At 42.6% G+C, this 9,460-nt stretch overlaps 1 non-coding gene across 1 annotated transcript; it reads right to left on the minus strand.

Annotated features, from left to right (window-relative positions):
- Nucleotides 1–5,884: 5,884 nt before the first annotated feature.
- On the minus strand, nucleotides 5,885–5,991 carry LOC120259721. The gene has a single exon (XR_005536276.1). It is a non-coding gene; the product is annotated as a small nucleolar RNA R71 (small nucleolar RNA).
- Between the last annotated feature and the right edge of the window lie 3,469 nt (nucleotides 5,992–9,460).

Raw genomic sequence — 9,460 nt, forward strand, 5'->3', positions numbered from 1 at the left:
GGATGTTAATGTTCCGCTAATAGTTAGGAGGCCATTCTTACGCAATTCAAAAACTCTCATTGAAATGGACAATGGTAAGTTGACCTTACGAGTTGATGATGACAAGTTGACATACCGCCTCACCGAAGCAATGCAACATTCTCTTGATTTTGATGATACTTTATATTTTCTTGACACTACTGACGAGTTAATTGATGAATATGTGTAGGAAATGATGAATCCGGATCCGTATGAAGGGTTGTTAGACCAAGGAGTGGAGAATGAAAAAGTGTTGACACTTGGTTTAGAGGACAAGTTGCAACCTACCTTGGGGATCATGAAGAGGATGGTCCAAAAGATTAAGGGAGCAGGAAGACACCACAAGAAGTGCCCCAAGGCTAATGGGGATGTGCAAGCACAGAGTAAGAATGACAAACCCTTATGTGGTACTAAGCTTGACAACTCCTTCTCTACCTTGAAAATATTATGTTCATCATGCATTCAGGTTGTAGGTAAGAGGGAAATCTTCATCTATTAGCCCGCTTGAGGTAAGGTCAGTCACGTCAAGCTTAGTGACGTTAAATAAGTGTTCCTTGGGAGGTAACCCATGTCTTTACTATTTTCTAGTTTTTAGTTTAGTACATACATGGATAAGAGCTTCAGTGTTGGTATCTTGATCTTTTACCTGTTATTACTGTGTTTTTCTTGTGGATTATTGGTGTTTTCATGTGCTTAATTGTGATTGGCAAAGTTTCTGGTTATTTGAGCATGCTTTGCATGATTTTCTGGTCAGTTGTTCATAGTATAAGCAGGTTCTGTATGTGTATAAGTGTACAGAAATTTTTTGCAAAGTCTGTAAATTTTTCTAAGTCATCCACAGAAGATACACGACCGTGTGTAATTTCCACACGGGCGTGTGTCTCCATTCAGAGCGCATCCCGAGAGGACACAAGGGCGTGTGTCTACCCCTGTGAATAACCTTGTGACGGTCACACGCCCGTGGGTAATTTCCACACGGGCGTGTGTTTCTCTGTAAAGTTCAGAGCTCTATCTCGAGAAGACACAGGGCCATGTGTCAGCCCCTATGGATGACCCTGTGAATTACACACAGGTGTGGGTAATTTCAACACGCCCGTGTGGATTTCTGCAGGGAGTTTTCCTCCATCTCGAGAAGACACAGGGCGTGTGAGTGCCCTTGTAAGTACCCCTGTGAAAATCCACATGCCTATGTGGAATTTCCACAGGGGCCTGTAGAACACTTAGTCGAATTCTCGATTGGACAAAGAACCCACAAGGGTGTATGGATGCCACTGTGGGTTGGGCACACGGACATGGGGAATTTTCACACGCCCATGTGGATGCATTAAGAGGCAAAGTGTGTCATCCTGAGAGCATACAGGGACATGTGATTCCCTCTGTGAAGCTCTCTTGTGGAGTCACATGGGCGTGGGTAATTTCTACAAGCCCCTGTGGATGTATAATATGCCAAGAGGAGGGGTTTTTCATTAATATCTACTCACGTTTCTTCATCTTTTCACTCCAAAACACTCAAAGACCATAGCCCTTTCACTCTCCTGACTTCTCGCCATTGATTTAGAGGGATTTCATTCGAGTTTTCTGGCTGTTTTTGTGTGTTTCAACTTTATCTTGTCGGTAAACCCTCATTCCTCTTTTCTCTGCCAATCTTAAGTTATTTCATCTAAATCTAGTGAATGCTTCTTGTTTACATGTTAAATGGTTGGTACATGCTTTAGAATGGGTTTAGAAATGAATTTTAGATGTATTTTTGGGATTTTTACATAGTTGCGTGAGGTTTTCATGCCTAGTGAATCCACATAGGCATGTGGAATTTCCAGATGACTGTGTGGATTTCTGCAGAATTAGGTTTATAGGTTAATTTGATTGAGTTTTGTTCAATTATTACAAATATGGCTTCTAGATCGAAGAAGCAAGCCAGCAAGCATCCATGTGAGTACTCGCTAGAGTAAGAACACCTAGAGTTTGCTATTCCTGAGCATATGGCTGGCTTCGAGTGCTTGTCCAAATTGAAGTTTGGATAATCTTGCTTTCTAGATTTGAGTGCGTTGAGAGAGATTTAGTGAGGTGATGAGATTGCCGATGAGATTGAGGAGCTACTTGTAGTGGTTAGCTGGAGGAGACTGTTATTTATTTGGGAGCCAGTGATTCATATGCTAACACTAGAAGTCCTTACATCATTTGAGTTCAATCGCTCTTACAGCTGCTTCTTGAGCATTAAAACTATCCAGTTTAGAACATTTGGACAGCACTTCAGTATGAGCGTCTCTTAGTTTTTTGTCCAACTTGGACTGTATTATGAGGCATTCACGGATACAGAGGAGTACACTCAGTTACCATTGGACTATCCTGGCATGTTGACCCTGCAAAGAGCATACAGAGCCTTATGGGGACAGGGGCAGTATGAGCCAGGATTGTCTCAGGCCATGTACCTATCTCGACCAAGCTACAGATATATACACATTGCTCTTAGAAGATCAGTGATCGGCCGAGGTGACAACACTAGTGTTTTGAGCAGATAAGAGCTTCTGTACTTATATTCGATGGTGCAGAGCGAGCGATTCATCTGGGGCATATCATGGCCGAGTACTTGCATCACCAGGGCCAGTATGCCAGAGTAGGCGCTCTATTCTTAGGTCCTTACATCACCAGACTATTCATGGGGATGGGTTTGGTAGACACTATCAGGAGGGCCGAGAAGGCTATTGTATTATCTCCTCTCAGCATAGAAACTATGAGATTGATGGGGATGGTCCGGAGATACAGACTAGTAGTCTATATGATGATCATGCCCCCATCTTAGACAGCTGAGGGAAAGGTAGTAGAGGGTTCTCAGCCTGCATAGAAGCCACAGCAGGAGCCGATAGAGACCGAGGCACTTCCCACTGCACAGAAGCCATCTCCAGTATATATTCTATCTCCTTCTCGAGCTTATAATCATTTTGAGAGGCTTGGGAGTGAGGTGGGGATGCTACGGATTAAGATCGCTTAGGTTCGCGTGACATAGGCTGCGAACCACACGGAGGTGATGGCGTTTCTCAATATTTTACAGCAGTTACTCAATTAGGACACTACATTACCCTTTGTAATGAGATTGAGGACCCCTCAGGCATCACTGCCACCATCATCACCAGTTACAGTAGCACCAAATGATCCACCAACGTCCATATCCTCACTAGCAGTTGCTGTAGTAGAGCAGATAGCAGCGGACACCGATGCTTGATGCGTCTTTACTTTACTTTGTTCTTATTTTTTGCATTTCATTTCAACATTATATATTGGACTTGTATTACTCATAAAGGATCTTCCTTTTGAGTTTATCTTTTATTTTCAATTTCAAGTTATATTTTATTGCTTTATCTTTATATACTCGAGTTATTTTGTTTTTGTTGGGCTTTACTGAACATCGTTGTGTATACGTGCAGATGGTCATGTGAGTATGGATTTTGAGGACTAGTCATGGACATGGTCAATGTGATATTCACATGGCCGTGTGTGCTCGACAACCCATTGGAACTCAACTCTCAATGGATATAGCTCCATCAAATGTACCATAAGGAGTTTAGGGGGGATTGTTTCAATTTCCCACCCCCACATATGTTTTTGATTGCTTTATCGTTTATTGAGCTTGCATGCGTATATTGAGGGCAACGTACATCTTAAGTGTGTGTGTGTGTGGGGGGGGGGAGTTTATATTACAGATGTTCTTTACTTATGTTGTTATTGTGCATGCTCATGTAGAAAATGGTAGTTCACCTTAGTTACAACGGTCATATTCTTTAGTTTAGGAGATTTTTTAACATTGAATGTTCTCATGTTCTACTTTTACTAGAATTTGCCCAATTGAAATTTTGTTGCACTACTCATTTATTAAACCATGTGGAAACTCAAGTTCAACATTTAAGGGACTAGTTTTTGTTTGTTTCTCGCTATAGTGATAAGTGCTTGTGTGATAAGAATGCGAAGTGTTCTTTTCTTATGATGAGCATTATTTTTATCGGGTTTTGGTGCTAATATGTGTGCAATTATGCTACTTTCATGAATATAGGGTTGTGAAGCCGAATCGTAAAGAAAGAAGCCAATGTAGATCGTCAACGCACTATTTGGAGTACATCTTGAGAAGGTTCAAATGCGAAGACATAAGTCAGGTTCAAGATTCAAGAATATGTGCCAACCTCCTTGTATTCAAGTTAGCACGATGGTTTGGAGCGGCACAAGGGCAGTCACATTCGAGTATCCTGACTTGTGCATTGATAGCAAGATTTTCACCAATGAAGCCGTTTATTGAAGAAGCAAAGCGATCTATGACATAAACGTGTGCCCTTTTACATTACCTCAATGAAAGCACAGATTCAGGAATATTTTGGGCTGGTACTATAGCAGGTTATTATAGCAAAACAATGTTGAAATTCACTGGAGTAGGTACTGTTCATAGCCGGCCGAAAAAGTGAAGTTCAAAGAATCCACAGTGCCGTGTGGAACTTATCCACGCCCGTGCGGAATTTCCACAGGCCCATGTGGAAAATCCACAGGGGTGTGTGGATGCCTGATTCTAGCCTTATTTAATGCCAATTTCAGCCCGATTTCAGCATTTTTTTCTCCGTCTTTTCCCTAACATGAGAGGCGGTTGTGGCTAGGGTTTTGAGAGGTATTGGCAAGGGATTTGGAGAGGTTCTACGGCTTCAACATCACACGCCATTTGGAAAAAGGTTAGTGGGAGAGCTTTCATCGGCACTGATCCGGCGAGGTGTATCCTAGGCTGGACAAAGGGACCTTTGGAAGGGTCGAGGCTTCTCCACAAGACCATCATCACGACTATCAAGGGGGTTTTCTATTGATTACTTTCTTTTACATTTGAGACCATGTATTGAAGGATCTCCACGACTCATTAATGCATTAGTTAGGAAGCATAATAGAGGATTTTGCACTTGAAACGATCGTCCTAGGCGGAACAATATCCGAGTATCCCATTTATACCGATTGCCTTACCTTCCCTTTACTTGTGCTTCTCTTTCTTGTTTCTTTTATTCTTCTTTACATTACATCTTGTTAACAAAATCATTATTCATCTTTCAATTGGTTAAGAAACAATTTAAGTATTTTTATTCCGTACTCCTTGTGGATACGATACCAACTCACCTGGGATTTTATTACTCGACAAACCTGTGCACTTGCGGGACATACGCAAGCGGTGTTGTCAAGTTTTTGGCGCCGTTGCTGGGAAATAGGCGTTTAGAGATACTTTGCACCTTTTTTTTCTTAGCTATTCACTCATTCATTCTATTTCACATATTATTTTTCTATCATCGTTCTGATTTATTTTTCTTTCTTTTGGTGCAGCTTCAGGTTATGACCCGAGGGAACCCTTCGAAATTAATTATAGGAGATCCCAAACATGAATGTACACTCTGAAAAAAGGGAAAGAACCTGTGCAAGAACCGTCAAACCCAGTTGAATTGGAAGTTGAAGGATCTGACAACATGGCTGAACAGAATGAAAAATAGTGAACATTATCTAATTACGCCAGACCGTCAGTACTGGGGACATAATCTAGCATTGTACGATCCCCGATTATATCTCTGAAGTTTGAGCTGAAACCAGCATTCATCCAGATGATTTAGCAGTTAGCACAGTTCAATGGTTTGGCCGATGAGGGTCCAAACAACCATATAGAGAATTTTTTGGAAGTTTGTGATATGCTAAAGATTAATGGTGTATCCAATGATGCTATTAGATGAGGGCTTTCCCATTCTCTATCAAGGAAATAGCTAAGCAATGGCTTCATTCCTTGCCCAAAGCTTCTATCACAACTTCGAATGAGATGGTCGAAGCCTTTCTTGCTAGATACTTTCCTCTGGGGAAGTCGGCCAAGCTTCGCAATGAGATATCGTCGTTTGTACAGATGGAGTTGGAGTTATTGTTTGAGACATGGGAGCACTTCAAGGATCTTTTATGGAGGTACCCACAACACGGATTTCCCGAATGGATGAATATTTAGACTTTCTACAATTGGTTGAATTCGAGTACAAGGCAATTGGTAGATGCTACCGCAGGAGGTACGATGGGGAGTAAAACCCCAGAAGAAGCCCGACAATTAGTGGAAGACATGGCCATGAATAGTTATCAGTGGAATGCACGAGAAAGGAAAACGATGGCCGGGCTCCATGAGATAGATGAAGTAACTTCTTTGGCAGTCCAAGTGGAATCATTGAGTACAAAGTTAGACCTTCTAACTTCTAATAGGATGGCGGCCATGACTACTTGCACCGGGTGTGATGGAGGACATGCTCCCTCCGATTGCCTGATCTCTATTGGTGATGCATCTTCAGTGGAGAAAGTTGACTTTGTGGGTAATGCAATGAAGAACCAAGGTAATCCATATAGCAACACCTACAATCAGAGTTGGAGGAGTCATGTCAACTTTTCGTGGAGCAATCAAGGACCACAAAAGGCCATGGCAGCACCGGGTTCCCAATAACAATAGTCCCCAAATAGGGAGAATAGAGTGTTCGGCTTGGAAACCCGGATGACCGATTCAGAGAAGGCCTTGACTAGATTTGTGCAATTGTCGGATACAAGGTTCCAATTAGTCGAGGCTACACTTCGCAACCACACCGCTTCTTTGCACAATCTTGAGAACCATGTGGGGCAAATTGCGAAGTCTTTACTAGAGAGACCACAAGGAAGCTTGCCGAGTAATACTGAGACCAATCCTAGAGAACATGTGAAGGATCACTTTGAGAAGTGGTCGTGAGGTTGAGGGTAGGCTTCTGAGTGAGAAACCCAATGTATATGCACCCGAGGTCATAGAGGTTAAGGAGTGAGCAAACAATGAGAAGGAGGTGGCAGGCCCACCTCACTAGCCAAAAATCCCTTATCCCTCTAGATTGAAGAATGACTAAGCGGACAAACAATATAAGAAGTTCCTGAGTTTGTTCAAGCAACTCCACATGAATATTCCCTTTGTTGTGGCATTGTCCCAAATGCCTAAGTATGCAAAATTCTTAAAGGACTTGTTAACCAGCAAGAGGAAGTTGGAGGAGAGTGCCTTCGTGATTTTAGATGCCTCTTACTCAGTGGTTTTGCAAAAGAATATGCAAACAAGAAAAAAGACCCAGGAAGCTTCATCATTCTGTGCAACATTGGCAACTTGGGTAAAGAAATGGCATTGGCAGATTCAAGGGCCAGTATCAACATCATGGCATATTCCTTCTTTCAGAAGCTAGGCTTGGGAGAGCCTAGGCCCACTCGGATGACATTACAATTGGCGGACCGAACAATGAGACATCCGAGGGGCATCATTAAAGATGTGCTTGTCAAAGTTGACAAGTATATATTTTATATAGATTTTGTAGTGTTGGACGTCGTTGAGGATGCGGATGTTTCTTTGATACTTGGGAGGCCATTCTTGCGCAGTTCCAAGTCATTGATAGACATGGACGGCGAGGAGTTGACACTGAGGGTTGGAGATGATAAGCTCGCATATCGCCTCGAAAAGGCCATTCGATATTCTCTTAACTTTGATGATACACTTTATTTTCTTGACACTACTAATGAAATTGTTGATGAATATATGTAGGAAATGTTCAATTCGGACCCGTACGATGGGTTGTTGGATGAAGAGATGGACAATGAAGAAGTAATGATGCTTGGTCTGGAGGAACAAGTACCATATACTCCGGGAATCATGAAGAAGGTGCTCCGGAAGATGAAGAAGGTGAGGAGATGCCACAAGAAACTCCCTAAGGCTATTAGGGATGTGCGTGAACCGAACAAGTTGGATGAACCCTTGTTTAGTGGTACCAAGCCCAATAACTCCCCCTCTACCTTCAAGAGACTTTGCCCAGCATGCTTTCAAGCTATGGGTATGAGGGCAACCTTCATCTATAGACTCTTGTGAGGTAAGACAAGGTATGTTAAGCTTAGTGATGTTATATATGCGCTTCTTGCGAGGCAACCCAAGTGTTTTCTATTTTATTAGTTGCTAATTTAGGATTTGCATGAATAAAATGTTGAGTGTTGGTGTCTATATGTTTGATGTATTGCTGTGTGTTTTCTTGTGGATTTTTGATGTCATCTTGTGCTTTCATGTTGATTTGGCGATGTTTTGGTTATGCAAGCTAGTTTCTCATGTTTTTCACTGGTATATTATGCATAATAGGGCAGGCTCTGAGTGTGTCTACATGTTCAGAAATTTTCTACAGAGCCTACAGAGTTTTTAAGGCATCCAGAGAAAACACACGGGCTGTGGAATTTCCACACGCCCATGGATTTGTATTGTGAGCTCATCCAGAGAATGTACAGGGGCGTGGACTCACCCCTGTGAGCGATCTTGTGACAGACGCATGGGTATGGTTATTTTCTGCAAGCTCGTGTGGATCTCTACAGAAGAGCTCTCCTCCATCCAGAGAATATACAGGGCTTGCGTCTGCCCCTGTGAACTACCCAACAATGATCCATGCCCGTGCAGAATTTCCACATGGTTGTGAGAAACACCCAATGAATTTTCTCGATTGGAGAGAGAGTCCACAGGGGTGTGCATCTACCCCTGTAGATCGGCAGCATGGGCATGGGTAATCTCTGCACGCCCATGCAGTTGCATTCAGAGACATTGTGTGATTTCCCGAGAGTGTACAAGGGTGAGCACCTGCCCCTGTGGCTCTCCCTTGTGGAGGCGCACTGGCGTGGGTAATTTCCGCACGCCAGTGTGGATGTGCAGAATTCCAATAGATGCGATTTTCCTTTAAAAAATCTCATTGAAATTTTCATCCATTACCCTTCTAGACACTCAAAAACCACTCTTAAACAATTTCCTGACCTCTCACCACTGTTTTAGAGGGTTTTCCATTCAATTACCACGCCGAATTCAAAAGTTTTCATATCCATTTCATCGGTAAACCTTTTACTCTCAATCTTCTTCGCCATTTCTGGTTGTTATCTCAAAAGTCTTGCGTTGCATGCAATTTTCACTTTATAATGGTTTATGCATGTTTAGAAAGCATTTTACCATGGTTTTAAACTGTATTTTTGGAGATTGACATGCGACCGTGCAATTTTCACACCCTACAGATCGACATGGGTGCGGGTAATTTCCACATGCCCGTGTGTAATTCTGCAGTATGGTTTTCTGAGCTTCTTTAATCATTTTCATCATCATTTCTTGTAGGTATGACACCGCACTCAAAGAAGCAAGAGGATAAGTGTCCTCGAGAGACTTCACCTGAGTTGGCACATATTGAATTCTCGAACCCCAAGCATCAGGCTCGATTCGAGTGGCTATCAAGACTTACGTTTGGACAATCCCGGTTCATGGACCTGAGTGTGCTGAGTGAGGTCCAGCAAGTTGATGAGTTTGCCATGGAGATTGACACGCTTCTGGCGGTGGGAAGCTAGAGGAGATTATTGTCGATACAAGAGCCAGTTATCCGCACAGTGACACTGGAGG

Source organism: Dioscorea cayenensis, chromosome 4 (genome assembly GCF_009730915.1).
Source record: "Dioscorea cayenensis subsp. rotundata cultivar TDr96_F1 chromosome 4, TDr96_F1_v2_PseudoChromosome.rev07_lg8_w22 25.fasta, whole genome shotgun sequence".
Lineage (NCBI taxonomy): Eukaryota > Viridiplantae > Streptophyta > Magnoliopsida > Dioscoreales > Dioscoreaceae > Dioscorea > Dioscorea cayenensis.